The sequence below is a fragment of the Myxine glutinosa genome, chromosome 11, assembly GCF_964187855.1.
Source record: "Myxine glutinosa chromosome 11, kmMyxGlut1.1, whole genome shotgun sequence".
Lineage (NCBI taxonomy): Eukaryota > Metazoa > Chordata > Myxini > Myxiniformes > Myxinidae > Myxine > Myxine glutinosa.
The window spans coordinates 60588098-60609325 of NC_136271.1; the positions used below are offsets into that span (position 1 = coordinate 60588098).

At 47.9% G+C, this 21228-nt stretch overlaps 1 protein-coding gene across 1 annotated transcript in view; it reads right to left on the reverse strand.

The window, feature by feature from the left end:
• RASSF1 (Ras association domain family member 1) overlaps nucleotides 1-21228 on the reverse strand; it is a 285057-nt gene that overhangs the window by 64867 nt on the left and 198962 nt on the right. The window lies entirely within an intron of this gene.

The window sequence follows — 21228 nt, forward strand, 5'->3', positions numbered from 1 at the left end:
GAGTGGAGGTGAGAGTAGTGAGAGTGACACGGAGCGTGAGTTGGTTGTGGCAGGTGAGCGAGGATGTACACCTGGAATGGAAGGATGCACACCTGGAATGGTAGAGCGTGAGTGGGAATGCACGCTGGAATTGGTAGTGAGGCACGTGGTTGGGTGTGCGGGTGAGAGCACACCTGTGATTGTCACAAAGGGGTTGACCGAGAAAGGGGCGAGAAGAGGTGTGTTGGTGAGGTGTGCGAGCGACGAATGTGTGCCAAGGTGTTCGGTGGTCAGGTGTGTGACCAAGTCGGTGAGCGGAATGAGTTTACCGAGGTGTGTAAGAAGAGGTACGACGAGGAGCATGGAAACGGCTGCATGTATGAGCAAGAAAGGGGTAGCGTATGCATGTAAACGTCCAGGTGAAGCATCGACGGTAACCGGTTTAGCGGTTAGAGCGACTTATAGCCGAATCGGGCCCTCGGTGCGTGCCGGGCTTCGCGTGCCGCGAGAACCAGCGGGGATCCGAGCCACGGCGGGTTCGAAAGGACCGCCGTGCGCGATCCATGCTGGGCCTCGCGTGGAACGGCCGCGTCCGGGCTCCACTAGGTGAAGCGGGCAGCCCGATAGGAAGGGTCGTCATGGCGACCACTTTCTATTGAGATGTGCCGGCAGGTCGAGAACGGGACATTGGATGGCTCCACGCCGAGGTGGTGCGTGGGATCTCGGCCCGGGTAAGCCCCCGTCCCTGCACCGAGTGCCGGACGCATCCAGCCGCCGGCACAAAAGAACCCGCGTTCATGGCTCGGCTGTACGAAGCCGGGCTGTAGACGTGAATTGGCGCACCGAGAGGATGTAATAAGTAGACGGGTGATAGTGATAGTGATCGTGATTTGATACGAAATTTATAATAGTGGGTAGAATTGGCAGTAAATGGAAAATTTTTGAATTGGTTGGAATTTGGACGAGCAAAATTTATAGTGAGAGACCCCCGATGTGGTGGGATGGCAAATCCACCATCCCTCACAGATGGGGGAAAATGCGCTATAGTTTATGGGGTGTATGGCAGTGAAAACTAGCCCGGGTGGGTTAGGTTATATTGTAGGGATCTAGCGAAGATGACATTAGGTGACGTTAAGGTTAGTTAGTGACTGATACCTGTAGTGGGGACGCAGGTAGTTTAGTGTGGATGATAATGACGAGGGAGCGCAATAGTTTAAAGGGATGACTGGGAAGCGTAAGTTTCAGAGGGGAGTAGTTAGATGAGATGATGCCGTGTGTTTGAGGATTGAACAGGTGTGATTGCACAGGTGTGCAACTGAACAGGTGTGTGGAGCAGTGTATGAGGGAGTAGTGGTGATTGTGTGTTGTGTTGACCCACTGGTCCAGGAAGAGGAGGAGGGTGCAGGTGGCACCAGGTAGGATTGCACAGGTGTGCAACGACAGGTGAATGGAGAACAGGTGTATGGAATAAATGGTATGGAGTATTGGAATGGATTGTCGTGGAGTGAGTATGGTGGAAATTGTGGAGTGGAGTGGATGGTGCGAAGGTGTGAATGGGGGAAGAGTGGACCCCCATCACGGATACCCGGGGCCGGTAGTGTAAGTGTTAGGTAGAGGGTACAGGTAAATTGTGGTTGGATATTGGCATCTGTGGTGCGGGTGAAAGAATGGTCTTTGGATGGGTGCATTAGTGTTGTGGAAATGGCTGGGCGTGTAGCCTGTTAGTTTGTGTAGTTGGGTTGGGCACTCCACCACTGTGAGGATGTCGGCCAGGTGAGGCCACAGGTGGGCTCTGGGAGCCGGTAGTTGTGAATGGGGCCCGAGGATCCGGAGGACGGACCCGGGTAGCCCAGTGCCAGAGGGCACCAAGGGGTGACAGAGCCAGGAGAGGGCCTTCCCCAGTTAGTTAGGTTAGGGTGAGGAGCTAGGCAAGCTCGGGTGGCAACTGCAGTGGTGGAGGTGTGCAGGTGGGTAGACCTGCTGGGAGAGCTACACGTCGCGGCCCAGAAATTGTGCGAGGCACCGGGAGATGAATCGGGGGAGCGAGACCCCAAATTGAGAAGCACCACAGTTTGGTCAATGGGAATTGGTTTTTAGAACCCATAGTGTAAGTTGGCCAATGGATTGGCAGGGAGAGACCCCGGGTAGTGTAAAGTGTATTAAAGTCCTTTAGAGAATAGATAGGATGAAGGATCTCCTCGCACCATCTGCATCCACTCACCTGAGGTGACAGGTACTCCGCACCATGCCATGTTTAATTATTTTTGGTGCAAATGTTTGGATTGTGAGACGCATCATGACGTGGGTGTGACATTGTGCTTTGATGTTCCATCTCTGCCTCCTTATGAGGATTGATGATGAATTTGGTGATGGCAAATTTTGAAGTAGAGGGATTGTGGAGACGAATTTGGTATAGGGGAAATATGGGGAAGACGTGACAGTAGTGACGAATTTGTAAATGTGTAGATTTTTGTACATATGGGGTAAGGGCAAGGGTAGGGTAGGTGACAGGGGGGTGACGTACGGTAGGGACGAGCTTTCTCACTTCGCCCTCCGTACGCATTTCGCCTTGCATTGCCTTATTGATGTGTACCCTTGTGACCTTACCCCTCGCTCAATGGTCTTTCCCCTTTTGTCTCCCACATGACCTGTGCGCCATTGGGTGCCGAGGGGAGCGTGCGTGGGTCGGCCATTGTGCGCCTGAAATTCCCAGAACCAGCTGTCTGCATCGATGCACCACATTATGGACCACATGCCTGTGGCCGAGCATCACTTATGGACCCCATGGGTTGGGGCATGGCCCCTCTGCTGGAACCGGCCATGAGGGCCCGAAATCTTGCTGGCGGACCTTGGCCACAGGGCACCGATGCCCCACAGGTGAACCACACTAGTCGGCCCTGTGGGCCATAAATAAAATAAATAAAAAGGACACATTGGGTGCAAGTTTTAATACAAATAGGCCGCCAGTAAGCAAAGCAAAATGAAAATGACAACATCTGGAAGACAAATAATAATCACCAGCAGAGGGAGCCGAAGAGCAAGAGACACCTGCAGGGTTAGGGGTTGTTGTTTTTATTTTCATGAACAATGGTGACTGCACCGATTGGTGCTTGGGTGTGTATTGGTGCGTTTTTGGGTGCGTTCATGGTGCGTCGATGCAGAGCAGACTGTCTCCCCCCCAGAAAGAACAATCACAGGTCCTGGGTTAGTCTTGTAAATAAAGTAGCGTCAATTGTAAATAATGCTTCCCACCGTCAGTGTGTAGTTTGAAGACCATTCCGCAATTCGGTTAACTGTGGGCATAAGTCTGTTAGGCAGGGTGCAATGGAGCAGCGGGACACATTTATTTATGTTTTAAAACTGTCGCACTCAGGGTCAGGTTAAAAGTAGAGGGAACTACACCTACGTGTCACACTAAAAATAAAAGTTGTAGGCCCGGGACGTGCCTAAGAGGAGGAGGGTGCAGTGTTGCGGAGATGAGGACTGTATTTTTTTGATTGTGTGCTGTATGATTATTATTATTGTTTATTCTGCGCCCCCTACCTCCGGAGCTGTGTAAAGGTGAAAGGGCATCCCATAATTAGTCCACAAGCATACACGTCAGCCAAATAATAGAATACCTCTGTTTGATAGTTATCTCTTATTATGTGTTTTTAGAGTAAGGCTGTGTCTCCCATTAATTGAAATACTCCATTGCACCAGTGAAAGAGATAGATTCCCTTCATTCCCACTCCCAACACTTCCATTCCCCCCTTTCCGTCAATTGCAATTCGCATTGCCAACTGCATGTTGGGCGGTTTTCCCTTCATCCGCCATTGACCACGAGGCAGGGTTGGGGGAGAAAGGCGGGTCCCCACCTCGTCAAAGAGGGGAGGAGTGATCCAGCCCCACTCGACCAACCATGAACAAGGGGTTTGGCTTGAGAGGGCGGGGAGAGAACGTTTGGGGGAGGTTCGCAAAGGTTGAGGGGCGGGGCCTATATAACCCACGGCGGGGGTGTTCCCGGATGAGATGCACTTTGAGCTGAGACAAGGAGGGACGAAAAAGAGCTGGGTCATCAGAGCAAGAGCGCGTGAGGAGGAGAGAACCCGTCACGCCAGACCCCCCCACCAGCGCATCGGCTCCACCAAGCAGCTCCGACCCGTGATCCCGCGCACACGACAGGCCCGGTGGCATCAGCGGCCGTCGAGGTCCAGCCCGACGTCCCGTGCGGGATCAAGCTCCAGCCAGCTCCGTGCCGTTTCCCCCCTCCAGCCACACACCTCCTGCCAGCAATCCACTCTGCAATTCCCCGCGTGAGTCAGTGTCTTTGTTTGTTCTGTCCTGGGAATAAGTTATGTCTGTATAACTATAAGCTAGTATTTGCACTGTGTCACCTGCGTCTTATGTGTTGTAAATAAACCTTGATTGCTCCTTTTTGCGTGTGTAAATAATAAATCCAATTACTCTTCTGTCCGTCTCCTCGTTTTATTCCTTTTCCTCCTGCATTTCGTCGTTTTCGTCTTTTTCCCAGATTGGGCAGCTGCGGTGCGATACGGCCAAAGTTCTGGGTGAATCGGGTGAGTCAGGGATCCTGTAACGGTCGCGGCAATACCACCGCTCGGTAAATAACATCTTAATCCGTGATCAGTAACAATATATATATATATATATATATTGTTGCGGTTTTGAGAACCCCTCACTTGTAAATACTTGTAAATAATAACTCTTGTAAATATCCCATCATTTAATAAGGTCGCACCCATAGCTAGTCCATAAGCAACACGTAGGACACCATAGGACTTTAGTTATCTCCTTAGTATGTGTTTAAATAAGGCCATGTTCCCAATAGTCGAGTCTGCGTTGCACTAATCAAATAAGGTAGGCCCCATTCATCACATTCAAACCTCTCTCTCTCTCCAAGCTACTCCATCATGCCCACCTACAATCGGGGCTTGTCCTTCCCAATTCTATAACATGCCTTTGCTTGCCAGCAGCATTCGCTGCATTGAGCCGTCATCACTGCCTTAAGCGCTCGCCCCGGCCGCCATTACGCACGCGGTCAAGCTGGAGAAGAAGGGGGCGGAGCGCCAAGAACGAGGCGTAGCCCTGTCAACGTCCGTCAAGGGCGGAGCCAGTGAGCCCTCGCTACCCAATCAGGGCTGAGGTAAGCTCACTGATAGGTGTGGCTCGATGAAGCGCGCATTGATTTCTCAGCGCGTTATATAAGCACAAGCGCGAGGACTGCTTAAAATCGACTGGCAGGGGACCGTTGCTGTTGAGAGAACACCAAGAGAGAGGAGGGAGAGAAGCTGAGTAAGGAGTTCACAAGCAGATTGAGTGGGATAGCCGCGCCAACAGAGAGGGCACGGACAGAGCTGCGTTGGAACGAGCTACGCTGGGGAACTCCTAATTCATATGAATTCATAGGAACTGTGCAAACGGACTTGCGAAGGACCTCCCCCCCGCCATATGTAAGGTCCGGTCGCGTGCCAACGATACGCGCTTGCTGCCTGCCTGGGTTTTCGCCACGGTACGAGTCAACACCTGGAGCCGGACCTCAACGCCTGAACCATCTACCTGGAACTTCCTCCCCTACCACTACCATCCCGTGTGAGTCTGTCTGTTTGTCCTGGGGTTGTAAGTAAGACTGTTTAGATAAGCTTGCCCTGTGTCCTTTTGCTCTTGTATATCCCTTTCGTTTCCTCTTCAGGTTTGGTTGTACATAATTAATAAATTCACTTGTTCTTTCTTTACTCTGGTTTCCTCTTATTCGATCGCCTCCGTCCTTTCTTTCAATTGAGTACCTGTGGCACGATTTGGAAACCGCTCAGGATCGGGTTTAGTTTTATTGTTAACGGCTCGGGCCACGGATTGCTAACCGCTCGGCAATTTCCATCTTGTCCGTGGTTCGAGCGGGAGTTATTTCCCTGCTCGTGGTCGGGGTTAGTACATAGGTATTTGGGACTTCATTGACCAATCACCCTTGCTGATTCCGACCGGGAGGAGCGTCATAATTTCCAGGATTGGAGGATGGCCAGCTTAAAAGACAAGTGGATTAAACCCCCCTTGATAAGGGGAGCACCGACCCCCGAATCCGCAACAATATATATAGCGGTGGAGGCTGAACCCGTTGTGCAAGCGGGGGTTAACATGTATTTATTCATGACTCAAATCAGAGCATGCTTTGAGGTGGAAATGAATAAAATGGGTGATCGGATGGACACCGTGAGGGAAGAATCAAGATGCGACATGAAAAGAATGGGGGAGGAGATTGGGCATAAGATGAGCGAAGAGGTTGCGGTGGTATGTGACGAGGTAAAGCAGTGTGAGATGTGGGTGCAGCGAGAGCTGAGGGAGAGCACGGCCAAACTGAATGGGGGAATAGAAGGATTGACGCGGGAGGTAGAAAAGCTGACACTAGGACAACAGGAATTAAGGGAACAGGTGAGTAAGAATACTGATGTTATTGGTGGGTTGAAGTCAGCGCAGAAGGAATTAAAACGGGAAGTGGTAGCGACAAAGAGGGAATGTAAAATGGTGCACGAGGGACTAACTAAGAAGGTGGATGACGTCATATAAACTATGGGGACGAAGGAACTGGAAATTAGGACGCAGATAGAGACGACCAAGGTAACCTTAGAAGTGGAGATTTCGGAGGCGCATCGGGAAATAATGGGAGTTAAGGAAAAAATGGCGGATATGGAAAATGATGTTAGTAATATTAACAAGAGACGAAGTGAAACGGGGAATGAAATGCGGGAGGAATTGTGGGAATGTATGCAAGAGTGGTGCTCACATCGTGATGAGGAACTTGCTAATCAAATAGAAAGATTACAGGTTCTTGAAGAGAGCCGGGAGGTGGTGAGTCCCGAGGTGAGTGGCGATGATTTCGGGAATGTGTTTGGTGCGATCGGGTGTTCGGCTAGCTTGGGAGAAAGGACGGACCCGGGAGTTCGTGCAGGGCCAAGTGTGAGGGGTACGAATGGTACGGAGTGTGTGGAGAGAGTATGCGCGAGTACGGAATGGGGTCCAAGGTGTAATCGACCATCTCAGGCATCGACACCGACCGGGATAGGGGTCAGTGGGACGGCTAGGGGATGCGAGCCCCAAATAGGTTGTGCACCGTGGGGACCGGAGGGGGGCGGTGCTGCATCGGCCCCACAAGGACCAGCGTGCGGTATTCGTACCTCCCGCATCCGCACGGTGTTGCTGGCACCGTACGACGGCAAGAGCGATCTGCGGGCGTACCTGGCCCAGTTTGACCATGCGTGTAGGGGTAACAGTTGGGGACCGGACGAAGGCGGGATACACCTTGTGGCATCACTGCGCGGCGCGGTGGCGGAGGCCCTGACTGCTTTACCACCGGGTGCTATCACCCCGTCAGATCTCCATTCGGCCCTAATAAATCGATTTGGGGTGGAACATCAGAGCGAGCTTGTTAAAGCTCAGCTAGCGGTGCGAAAACAGAAACCCCAAGAGACCATCCGGTAATTGGTGTACGATATTTGCCGCGCAGTGGGGATAGCGCATGCGGACATGGCCGCGGCCTCCCAGGAAAGCTTGGCGCTGGACCACTTCTTACAGGCCTTTTCAGACCCTGAGCTTCGGCAGCAGCTGGCCATGTTGCACCCGCAGACCCTGAGCCAGGCGGCCGACGCTGAAGCCCGTTGGGAAGCAGCGAGACCCTTGGCCTGGCCATGGGGGGGGGGGGGCGAGCGCCACGCAGTAGCAGTGAGGCAGGTAAGGCCCATACCTAGTGGCGGGTGCCTGAGAGGGTCCGCCCCTAAAAGGGGCCCGGACCTGGAGGACATGGCCCGAAGGCTAGTGGACCAGCGATTAGCGGGGTCTGGACCATGGCAGGCGGCTCCGGCGATGGCACGCGGTGGGCCACCACCAAATACCCCAACTCGGATCTACAGGGGGTTGTAATTCGGATTTTCAGAGGCACGTACCTTACCAGGTGAGGTGTTATAACTGCAGCAGGTTGGGTCATCATGCATGGGACTGCAGAGCCCCACGCAGGGATGGACCCCGGCACCTGGGACCACCAACTCCGCCCCCCTCGGATCGTCCATGCCGACCGAATAAGACCATACACAGGCGAGCAGCCACCCTCATGGATCGCTCTGCCCTTAGAGGCCGAGGCGCGAACAATTACCTCCACAGATGGGGGCTCATAGCATAGAGGACTGGGGGAGTATTGTACCCCCCACGTGGGGGTATGGTGGTGTGACCATTCCCCACGATGGGGGGGCCCATGAGCACTAGTTTAGGGGGATAGCATTGTTAGGCCCATGGAGGGGCTAGCAATGCTTGCTCCATGGGGGTACCGAAGCACTAGCTGAGGGAGGGCTAGGTCAGTCAAAGACAAGGGGACTAATCCCCCCTTGGTAAGGGGAGAAGGCCGGCAGCAGATCCACAACAATATATATATATATATATTGTTAAGGTTTTGTGAATAAAGGATGACCCCCTCGTAGGTAGATGCACCACAACATGTAGCCTCGTTGTAGTTCAGTTATTTCATAGTAAATGTAAACGTAGTCCTTTCCTGTGTTCGTTTTGCGTTGAGCAGGCCAGTGAGTAGGCCTCAATTAGGTTGGAATACCATGTGCTCGGCCTGAACAAGTCTGGCAAGGCCGAAGGGAGGAGCTGCAGGGGGAGCGGCCGGTGAGCAGCGAGCCGCCAATCAGAGCTTGAGGGAGGTGGCTCACAACGGCGGCGAGGGGAGGGGCATGGAACATTCGGGTAAGGCCGGGGAGGAGCTATATAAAACCCTGACTCGAGCCCCAGCGTCAGAACGAGAGAGAGGTGAGAATTCGCTGTGAGACAAGGAGAGAGAATCACCAGCCCCTGAACAAGTCGGAGTGCTTGAATTGAATGCCTGTTATCGTCGTTGTACACAAACTTTCCCCGTGCCCTGTGCCCTGCGCTCTGCTACCTGTATTAATCGCGCTTGTGAAGACGACCCGTTCTGGGCCACAGACGCGCGACCTCCTTGCCTGTGCTCCCAGCGTACGTGCCATGAACACCAGAGGGCGACGCCGGGCGAGCTGTCCGGCGTGGACGATGCCAGGACGCGTTTTGGAACGTGAACTTTTCCTTCCTCCTTTTTCCCCGCGTGAGTGAGTGGGCCATTTGTCTGGGGATAAGTTAACATTGCTTAAGTGCCTGCTCTGTGTCTCTTCGGATCATTGTACATAATAAATAAATTGTGTTCTTCCTCTTATTTGATCATTCCCGTCCTCTCCATCTATTGGCCTAGTGTCGTACGAATAGAACCGCTCAACCGGGTTCAATAAAAGGTAACGGCACGAGTCACGTGATATGCACACCGCTCGGGCATACTCGATTAGCGTGGCTTGTGTGAGGTCCGGTCCCCGTTTTCGTGGCAGCGTGGGTCAAAGGTACGTGCGGCATCGACCCGATACCCTTTTCCACGCTCGCTGCGGAAGTGGCGACTCGGCCTCGTGGACACGAAAACCCGAGGGGGAAAAGGGGTTTAACCCCCCCTCTGTACGTCAACGGGCTTCAGGAGATCCGCAACTATATATATATATATATATATATATATATATATATATATATGTTGGAAACCATCTGTGGATCGGTCCCATCGGCCGATGGGTCTGACCCGTTTGGCGACCCATCTGTGGATGCACGAGAAATGACAATGCAGACCCATCGGCCGATGGGTCTGCGCCATCTGCGGATGTGTTGTTCACCTTGAAGGAATGTGTTGACAGAATGGTGCTCTTCAATCATTATTATTCAATCTTTTTTTATTCAATCTTCAATTAGGGTTAGGGTTAGGGTTAGGGTTAGGGTTAGGTTAACTCATCCACCATTGATGCATACACATTCCTTCAAGGTGAACAACACATCCGCAGATGGCGCAGACCCATCGGCCGATGGGTCTGCATTGTCATTTCTCGTGCATCCACAGATGGGTCGCCAAACGGGTCAGACCCATCGGCCGATGGGACCGATCCACAGATGGGTTCCAACATATATATATATATATATATATATATATATATATATATATATATATATATATATATATATATATAATCGTTAGATTAAATAAGACGCGGACGTAGCTTCAGGACGTCGATCTTTAATTGTCGACAAGCTTTCGACCAACAAAGGTCTTCTTCTGAGTCAGCCCCAAGTTCAACGGAAACTTGAACTTTGGTTGAACTTGGGGCTGACTCAGAAGAAGACCTTTGTTGGTCGAAAGCTTGTCGACAATTAAAGATCGACGTCCTGAAGCTACGTCCGCGTCTTATTTAATCTAACGATTATTTATTCAATACAAATGAGACGCCCTGCTCGTACTTTGGAGTTTCTACTATTTCTTACAGTTATATATATATATATATATATATATATATATATATATATATATATATATATATATATATATATATATATATATATATATATATATATATATATATATATATATATATATATACATACATACATATATATATATATATATATATATATCTATATATATATATATATATATATATATATATATATATATATATATATATATATATATATATATATACATATATAGTAGCCCCATGCAGGAATTTACATTCCTGTTTATTTTTAAAAAAATACATACATATATCTAAAAAAAAATTTTTTATTATTTTTAATTAACGCTTGTTTGTTGAAATGTTTAGAGAACACAGTCTGCAAGTTATATCCTGCGAACATGACAATTTCCACTGCACATTCCAGCATCTAAGCACCCTGCTTCCGACTACATTGTCAAACATTCATTTAGATTCGGTAGAACTTGCCACGTGTGACAAACTGGTAAGAGTAACCAAGAAAATGTGCTTTTATGATTTCCTGGCCATGATGCAATGCTTGATGATGATTCTGCATGGGACCCATGAAAGTGAACTCAATCAATGATGGTTCCACAAAATGTAGGTTGAAGGAAAGCTGGAGGAAGTCCATCCATTCAGGAGAAAAGTTGGGCTTAGTCGGAATTTGAAGGAGACACCAAGTGTTGAACACTTTCAATGATAAATTTCATCAAATATCCTTTGATCGTCCCTTCTGTGCAAGATTAATCGAGCAGCCATACGGGCACAATTTTAATCGGATATGTCTCGCTTCCTACTCGGAAAATGTACAGCCAGACCCAATATTTCATTATCCTAAGAGCCAAACAGCAGATGGGGTCCACTAAAGTTACAATCTCTACATCCTTCTTTGTACTTGCCATCTGCACACATAGGGAAAGCCGATATATTATTTATCACCAGGTTATACAGGTTGCGGTGGTAATAAGTACATATTCAGAATGCTTTGCTGTTCATAGTTCCTTTACCGGCTTTTCCAGTACCTTACAGAAATCCCCTGCGTTTTCCTCACGCGGTTTGATAGAAATTTGATCACAACCTCATCTTATTTCACGAAGGCTTTTTGTAAGGAATGTGTAAGTCTAGTGTCTGACATTGGGCATAGCAGTGGGAAGCCTGGAACGGCACTCAGGAGAGCACATACCTCTGCCAGGCTGAAAAGTTTATGTTTTGTATCCCACTGATATCCCGAATCTGCATCCAGTCTGCAGCCTCCTCACTCTCTGCAGACCTGGACAAAATCACAGACTGGGCAAACAAGTGGAACATGTCTTTCAATCCTGACAAATCTCACTCTCTTACGATGTCTCTCCGAAAAGACCGACTGGACAACCCTCCCATCTACTTTCTGAATAATCCTCTCCAAGAAGTTCTGTCGCTCAAGCTTTTGGGTCTCAGTATCTGCCATGATCTTTCTTGGGAAAACCACATTTCCAAGCTGGCCTCCAAAGCCAGTCGCCGACTGGGCATCCTCCATCGTGCGAAGTCCTTCCTTGGCACACCTGAGCTCCTCACCACATACAAGGCTTTCATCCGCAGCTCAATGGAGTACTGCTCTCCCCTCTGGGCTGGTGCTCCTGCCTCACACCTAGCTCGTCTTCACGCAGTTGAAACCAAAGCGTTCAGAATCATTGGAATCTCCCGCGATGACGCTATCTCCGAGGGCCTTTCACTTACTCACCGCAGGCAGGTTGGTGGTCTTTCCGTCTTCTACCGACTCCTCTCCGGCCTTGCTCCCCCAGCTCTCTCTGGGCTCTGTCCCCCAAATATTCCTGCAGGTCGCACAAAATCTGCCTGCAACCCTCTTATGGTTAAACTGTCAAAATCAAGACTCTCTGCTCACCTTCACTCCTTCATTCCTCTTTTCTCCCACCTCTGGAACAAACTCCCTCACTCTCTTCAATCCCACTCCACCCTCCAGGTCTTTAAAACGGCTGTTCACCACCATCTCTTATCTTCCCCAATCCAAAACCTTGATCTTTTCTAACCCCGCTAATTTCACCCCAAATCCACTTTTTTGAGGTGACTTTTGACTTCTTTACTGGAAGTCCTTGGTGTCCTTCCGTTTTATACCTATCCTGCCTCCCCCCAGGCCCTCTGCCTCCCACACATCTCCCGATGTCCCTGCTCTCAAATGTTGTGTTTGTGTGCTTCCTCCCCTTCTCTCCCCATCTTGTCGACCGCTCCCCTTTTTATATAATTTGTTTGCTTGTTTGTTTGATTTGTTTGTTTGATAAATGTTAGCTCTTTCACGAGCCTCGACTCTGTATACAAAAAAAAAGAAAAAGAAAAAAAAAGACCTTAAACTTCTTTTCTTCTTTTACGCGGCAATGCCCTCTGTTGGTTCGGGCAGGAATTTGTGGCTTGGCAATGCTGTCAGCGATAGTTCAGGTACTCTTCTTGAAGGATACCATGGGATTTTAACATCCACCAATTCATGCTGGTATCCATCTGAGGGACGACACACACACACACACACACACACACACACACACACACACACACACACACACACACACACCGGGATGACAGTTTCTACCTGGGTCGAGATTTGAACCCAGCCTAGACAGCTTAGAGGCGAGTGTGCCTACCTCTTGGTGCCCTCACCTTTAATGGGTTACATTCTTTACTCATGGAATATCTAGCAGCTCATTATAAATGTAAGGAAGGACATGTTTCATACTGACAGTTGTCATGTCTCTATCGAGACTCTCCCAATTTGGTTTGTAGTTGTTTCACACCAATTCTTTCATTTGTTAATATTTTCATTGGGTCACATTGCATGAACAGCATTCTCCCACCACTCCTCCACAATCCCTTCCGTCCACTTCACCTATCCCTCTTGATCAAGCAAAGATGACTCTATCTATGGGAATGCCTCCATGTACAGGTGCATGTGTATCCCCCCTCCCGACTGCACTAAAAACACTAAAGCTTTAGGTTTACATTTTAGTTTATTTGTTTCCATGACAGCAAACTGTTGTGCTGCCTTAGGGTGTAAGAAATCTGTTGTTTCTGTCAGTGTCTTCTCGGCAGTCTGATTAAATTAAAAAAACATTGTTCACACCACAAAGCATTCCATTCTAAGGACGTAGACCCTTTGCTGAGTTCTGCTCATTGAACACAAAATATCCTATCAAATTCCGAGTGACACGTAGCAGTTGGTATGCATGACGCATACGTTCAACGCAATTTGACAAGACCACAAAATTACCTGTTTTCAGGTTGCTAAACAGGTGGGTAATTGTTTTAATGGAGTGACTTCAAGGTATAGACGAGATGCTAAAAGTGCAGGAAACGTGTCTGAAACGACAAACACCTACGGCCTTAGTAGTACAGCTTACATTATAAGGACCAGCCATATGCAGCTTCAGCAGCGATGGCTACAACTTCACCTTATTCTCAGAACTGATACCTGAATGATGTATTCATTTTAAATAAACATGCTGGAGGCCATTCATGGTCTGAGGGGGGCTGCATGGCCGACAGGCTTCTTCTGGGCAGCCTGAGGCACAGTTCGATCAAATTGTTTAATTTAACCGTAAGGTGATTTTAATCCCTGGATGTGGATTATGTCTAAGTTATCCGTACCCGTTCCTGGGGGTGTGTTTGTCTACATGTAGATCTACTGTAATCAATCATTCATTCTGAGATGTTGAAAAAAATGTCACTTGCACGCAGTTTTGGGCAGCAGTTGGTGAAATAGGATTATAAATTTTGCATTTAAAATACATCTGCAATGAAATTATAAAATTTTGTATTTTATTTTCTGGAAACACCCACTTCCTTCCAGAAAGGACCATCTGACCGAAGGGGGTGGGGGAGGGAAGGTGGAGGGAGTGGGTAGGGAGGGAGGGAGGGTCATGTTGTTATCCTCATTATTAATTCCAATTATGATTTATGTTATTGTTAATATTATAATCTTTTTTTTTTTTTTTTTTTTGGAAACAAGATCGAGGCTCATGAAAGAGCTAACATTAATCACACAGAAAGTCAAACCGACACACAAAACACAAAAAATAAGGGGAGCGGCAGACAATATGGGGAGAGAGGGGGAAGGACACAAACACAACATTTGAGAGCAGGGACATCGGCAGAAATGTGGGAGGGGGAGGGCTTTGGGGGAGGTGGGAGAGGTATAAAACATATGAACACTGCAAGGACTTCCAGGAAAGAAGTTGGAATTTCAAAAAAAAGTGTATCTGGGGTGAATTAGCGGGGGTAGAAAAGATCAAGGTTTTTGATGGGGGAAGATAAGAGATGGTGGTGAACAGCTGTTTTAAAGACCTGGAGGGAGGAGTGGGATTGAAGGGAGAGGGGGAGTTTGTTCCAGAGGCGGGAGAAAAGGGGAATGAAAGAGTGAAGGTGAGCAGAGAGCCTAGATTTTGGCAGTTTAACCATAAGAGGGTTGCAGGCAGATCTTGTGCGACCTGAAGGAATATTGGGGGGACAGAGCACAGAGAGAGCTGGGGGAGCAAGGCTGGAGAGGAGTCGGTAGGAGACAGAAAGACCACCAACCTGCCTGCGGTGAGTGAGTGAAAGGCCCTCGGAGTTTTTTTTTTTTGTTTTTTTTTTGTATACAAGATCGAGGCTCGTGAAAGAGCGAACATTAATCACACAGAAAGACAAACCGACACATAAAACATATAACATCGGGAGCGGTAGACAAGATGGGGAGAGAGGGGGAAGGACACAAACACAACATTTGAGAGCAGGGACCGAGAGGACTTAACTTCATCGCAGGAGATTCCAATGATTCTGAAAGCTTTGGTTTCAACAGCGTGAAGCCGAGCTAGGTGTGAGGCAGGAGCACCAGTCCAGAGGGGGGAACAGTATTCCATTGAGCTGCGGATGAAAGCCTTGTATGTGGTGAGGAGCTCAGGTGTGCCAAGGAAGGACTTCGCACGACGGAGGATGCCCAGTCGGCGACTGGCTTTGGAGGCCAGCTTGGAAATGTGGTTTTCCCAAGAAAGATCATGGCAGATAGTGAGACCCAAAAGCTTGAGCGACAGAACTTCTTGGAGAGGATTGTTGAGAAAGTAGATGGGAGGGTTTTCCAGTCGGTCCTTTCGGAGAGACATTGTAAGAGTGTGAGATTTGTCAGGATTGAAAGACATGTTCCACTTGTTTGACCAGTCTGTGATTTTTTCCAAGTCTGCAGAGAGTGAGGAGGCTGCAGACTGCCGATCTGAGGGATGAGGAATGGAGCGGCAGATAGTGGAGTCATCAGCAAAGAGATAGAGAGGATTTTCCAAAGAGTCGGAGAGATCATTGATGAAGACCAGAAATAGCACAGGGCCCAGAACACTACCTTGGGGAACTCCAGACAGAACAGAGAGGGAGATGAGAGAAATCCATTCAGGGCCACACATTGCCTTCGACCAGAGAGGAAGTCTGCAAGCCATGAGTGGAGATTTCCATGGATACCATAGGAGGAGAGTTTGGTGAGCAGAGCTGGGTGCCAGACCGTATCGAAGGCACGTAATATGTCAAGTGAGACAGCTCTGATTTCCTGTTTGGCATTGAGGACCTCCATCCATTGTTGAGACAGCAGAAGCAACATGTCCAGAGTAGAATGACCTGGTCTGAATCCAAATTGATGATCAGAGATCAAGCCATTGGAGAAGAGGAAGGATTTGATATCCGAAGCAATGATGGATTCCATGACTTTGCTGATAATTGGAAGCAGGCTGATTGGTCTGTAGTTGCAAGGATCTGTTTTTGCACCTTTTTTGTGTAAAGCGGTAATGTTTGCTGATTTCCAAGATGCTGGCAGATGACCTTGAGCAAAAGAGAGGGTGAAAAGAACAGAGAGAGGGTGAGATAGAGCGGAAGAGCAGGATTTTAGGACCCGTGGGCTGATGCCGTCTGGTCCAGTTGCATAATCAGAGTCGAGGTTTGACAAAAACTTCTCCACCTTGTCAGGAGAGAAGGACACAGAGCCCAGGAGCATTTGGGTTCGACTGGAAAAGGTGGGAACAGAGAGAGATGGGTTTGGGGGAGAAGATTTTGAGGCAAACACAGAGTTGAGGCATTCGGCTTTGTCACGTGCAGTGTCAACTATGTAGCCATTTGAGGTAAGGGAGGGGATGGAGGGAGAACAAACACCAGACATAGGTTTGACCAGATGCCACCAGGATTTGGAGGAAGGAGACAGGTTTGAGAGTTCAATCTTCAGTGTGGAGAGATAGTGCTTCCTGGCACTCCTGAGGGTAGACACACACTTGTTCCGAGCTTGGGGGAAGTAACTGAGATTGCATTCATTTGGATTTGCCTTCCAAGAGGCAAAGGCAAGTTGTTTCAGGGCAACTGCCTCACCACAAGATTCAGTGTACCATGGACGGGAGGAAGGGTAAGACAACTGAAGACGAGATGGGATAAAACTGTGCATGAGAGAGAGCAGTTTGCTTAGGAAGAATTCCCAGGAAGAATTTATGTCAGAGGCAGTAGAGATGGGAGACCAGTCCCGATGATTGATGGCGGCTTGCAGACCGTGCCAGTCAGCCTGAGTGAAATGCCAGACCCCTCGGCGCTGAGGAGGCTCTCTGAGAATGGCCAGAGAGATGTCCACTTTAACAAGCACATGATCAGAAGAACCGATTCGAGCAGAAGAAGAGCAGCACACATTTGCAGGGAAGTTAGTCATAACCAAGTCCCCCCCCCCCCCTCCCCTTCCCACGCCTCCTGCCCCCAAGCCCTCTCCCTCCCACACTTCTCCCTGCTCTCAAATGTTGTGGTTGTGTGCTTCCCCTTCTCTCCCCATCTTGTCTTCCGCTCCCTCTTTTTGTATATTTTGTTTGTCTGGTTGATTTGTTTGTGAAATAAATGTTAGCTCTTTCACGAGCCTCGATTCAGTATACAAAAAAAAAAAAAAAAAAAAAAGTCCAGAAGAGAAGATACTCCATTGATTGAGATCCGGGGCGGGAAATTGACAGATTGTGTCAGTCCCAATGAGTCGCAGAAGTCCTTTGCTGAGGTGTCATGGCTGGTGAGAGAGGAACCCACAGCCAGCCAGCTGGCATGATGACAGTTGAAGTCACCACATATGAGGAAGAGAGAGTTTGGATGAGTTGATAGAAGTTGGTCCATGTTGTCCGACAGCAAAATGTAAATGGAGTCGTCACTGTTTGCAGGATGGTACAGAACACATATGAACAAAAGGTGGGAGCGGAGAGGAAGCCGTAGCCAGAGGTACTCCTGGGGGTGGGGTGGAGAGAGGGCAGTGCAAGGAGAGTGAGGAAGAGAGTTTTTTTAAAATAAAGATAGCAACCCCCCTCCAGGACGAGGCTCAGGTCTATCATACCGGAGGAGGGAGTAACCTGGGAGAGATACCAAGGAATCAGAGACATCATGAAGGAGGAAAGTTTCTGTTAAGCAGATCATGTCTGGTTTGTCAGAAGCAACGTGTATGGAGAGATCAGTCAAGTTTGAGCGAAGGCCCCGGATGTTTGAGGTCCATACTGTTAATGAGGAGAGAGGGGAGCATCGGGTGCAGGACAGGGGAGGGGAGGGGTAGGGTCAGACGAAGGATGAGAGGGGGAGGTAGGAAGAGCAGTTGATAGTGTGGCAGAGATTACAGAAGAGTTACAAGAAAGGGAAGGATGAGGAGGACGAAAGGTTTGATGGTGATGGGATGAGGCACAGTGAGGGGTTGTTTGAGGGGGAGCAGAGGAAGGTCGAAGGTTAGGGGAGGTGGAGGTATTAGATAGAAGGGAGACGAAGTGGGGAGGAGGCAGCTTTGAGAGGGAGGTGGGAGGAGGGAGAATTTGGGAGGGATGGTTGGGGGGTAGATTTGAAGGGGAGGGGCAAGGGGGGAGTTTAGGAGGGAAGGGGCAAGGGGGTAGATTTGAATGGGATGGGTGTTGGGGAGGATTTGGAGGGGAGGGGCAAGGGGGAAGATTTGAAAGGGAAGGGTGATGGGGAAGATTTGGAGGGGAGGGGTGATGGGGAAGATTTGGAGGGGAGGGGTGATGCGGAAGATTTGGAGGGGAGGGGTGAGATTGGATTTTGGAAAGTGTACGATTAATGGGAAACGAACATTTATTGCAAAATGAGTTTCTTGTGACCTTCGAGTCAAAAATATGTTTGAGGACGCTGGAGGGGGGGGGGGGTGGGGGGAGGGGTGGAGAGCAGGTGAGTTTAGGGAATGTTGAAAAGAGGCACTGTAAGAGATGGAATTTTTTTTTGGAATGAATAGATTTGGTGAGCAAGTCGAAAGCAACCTTTTAAAGAAGAAGAAGAAAAAGGTGTTATAATACACGATAGAATACAGTTCTTCAGGGGAAAGTTTAAACATTTCTGTTTTCCCAAGAAAGTTGTCTTTATGTTTTGCTATGCGTTATGTTTTGCACTCTGTCAAAGCGTCTTTGGGCTTCCTGAAAAGCGCTATATAAAATAAATGCATTATTATTATTATTATTATTTTAAAGTTTAACAGTGAAAACTATCTGGGGAAATGTGGGTGAAACACGTGGTTGAAGAACGAACAAACGAATAAGAACAACGAATAAACGAATAAGAACAGAGAAGGAAATGTTTTTTTGTTTTTGAGTTGAGATTTTAAACAAGGACGTATGGGGTGAAAAGACTGGGAAAAACAGAGAAACGAAAGTAGTTGGAGCACAATAGACGGACCGCTGAGAGAAAAACAAAGCCTCAAGGTCGGACACTGTACTAGGCCTCAAAAGACCCGACACGAATTAACCGACGATATTTTATGCAGGTATGAAAGATTAACACCGAGAATCTTCCTAGGGACACACTATACGTACACACACCATAAAATAAATAGTTTTGACGAAAATACAAATGGAAGCAATTACTTAAGTTCGATAGAGTGGAGAGCATGTACAGCTTCGAAAAAACGAAAACCTCGCTGGCAAGACCGGAAGCGGAAGTTCAATGTCACATTACGTCGTGATGCGTCTTTACTCAAACGGCTTACAGAGCCCTGGTGTGGAGCTTCGTCCTCCTTGGTGATTGGCTGTGGATGGTGCGAAGGGATTTCTCATCTCCTAACTACACTACTGACATTTACTCTGTTAAACTGTCCGGGGTCGTACCCTGCCTTTGTAGTAATGTTATTATTATGCTATTATAATTATTACCCTCGCCAGAGGAGAGGGTATTGCATTTGAGTCCGTTTGTTTGTCTGTTTGTCCGCACAGAATAAATATGATTTTCTCTGCAACCGTTGGTCCGATTGACAGGAAATTTTCACCACAAGTGCAACTCCACCTGTATAATTTTTTAATGATAATTATGACATCATAGGTCACGTGGTTCGGCTGCCATCTTGGAAAATCGAAAACTTTGCACCTCCATATCTCCGAAAGCACTGAATAGAAAGAATTGAGACATGGCTCATTGTAAAGAACTCTCCATGGGGAATAAAATATGTTAATGATGATTTCATAGGTGCCTCCATTATGACGTCATAATTCGACAAGTACAAAACAACCAATCAAGATGAAATTTATTGGGCGCCATGTCGGCATAAACTGGTGGAGAAAAAAAATAATGATGTCATGGGTGCCTCCATTATGATGTCATAATTCGACAAGTACAAAACCTCATCCGATCAAGATGAAAGTTCTTGAGCATAATCTAGGAATAAATTAGTTTCGAAAAAAATAATGATGATGACGTCATCGCTCACGTGGTTCGGCCGCCATATTTGTTTGAACACAAAAGCCTTAAAACCACTGAAAATACATCCTGGCGAGGGTTTGCAATCTCTGATTGCTCTTTTTCTTGTTATTACTTTTGTTATTAAAGCAGCATTGGAAAAACGCTACGATAACATGTAACGACAAACAATATGCTATATATATGCCTTAACATAACATGGCATAATTCCGATGTGGAGAAACGCAATAAAACATGGCAATTGCTCCAGAATTTTCCATTCTCGTCTAGAGAAACGTAGGAAAAGCGACTGTGAAAATAAGGCGAAGGTCTCTTACTTATGATACAATTAAGGTGTCCGAAGCAGCATTTGTCATACTCTCGCCACCACCAGGAACGGCGATTCACAGTCCACATTTACGTACCGTGTATACTCGAGTACAAGACGATCCCGAGTACAAGTCAAGACGATCCCATGTATAACTTATGTCGTCCCCAAGTTTTTGCAGAAAAAGTCAGCTATTTTTCATACATCCCGTGTATAAAACTGCCCTAGTTTTTTACCTAACAGATTTTCTGCGAGCCAACCAACAAGCAAGACTAGAAACGGAAGTGGTGTCCGAGTTATTTTACCGGAACTAGTCTCTGTCACCGATCAAGACTCACTTCCTTATTGAAAATGAATCTGAATGTATTTAACCGTATTTAACTTACTAGTACCGACTGCAAAGCCGCAATGAGCCGGCGAAGCCAAAGCCTCTTGCCACTATTTTACCCATCACTATGGTATCAGTAGGTTAGGTAGTTGGTAGTAGGTAGATGTAGTAGGTACCATACCTGGTAAGACTTGGTAAAAGAGAAGAGCAGACAGTCCTCCCCAATACCTGCATACCTCTTGCCACTATTTTACCCATCACCATGGCATCAGTAGGTTAGGTAGTTGGTAGTAGGTAGGTAGTTGGTAGTAGGTAGGTGTAGTAGGTACCGTACCTGGTAAGACTTGGTAAAAGAGAAGAGCAGACAGTCCTCCCCAATACCTGCATACAATAAATGTCACAAGAAGCTTAAGGAAGTAACGATACGATGTGCTAGCTTAAGGCCTATTTTAAGAAATTGTAACTGGGCTTAACATACGTTTTCACAGTATGTGTGTAGTCTTCTAACTTCAGTCGCTGGCAGGACTGGTTCTCTCCGGGCACGGCAGCTTCCTCCACCAGAAGAAGTTAGCTTGCAGTGATTAATTCGG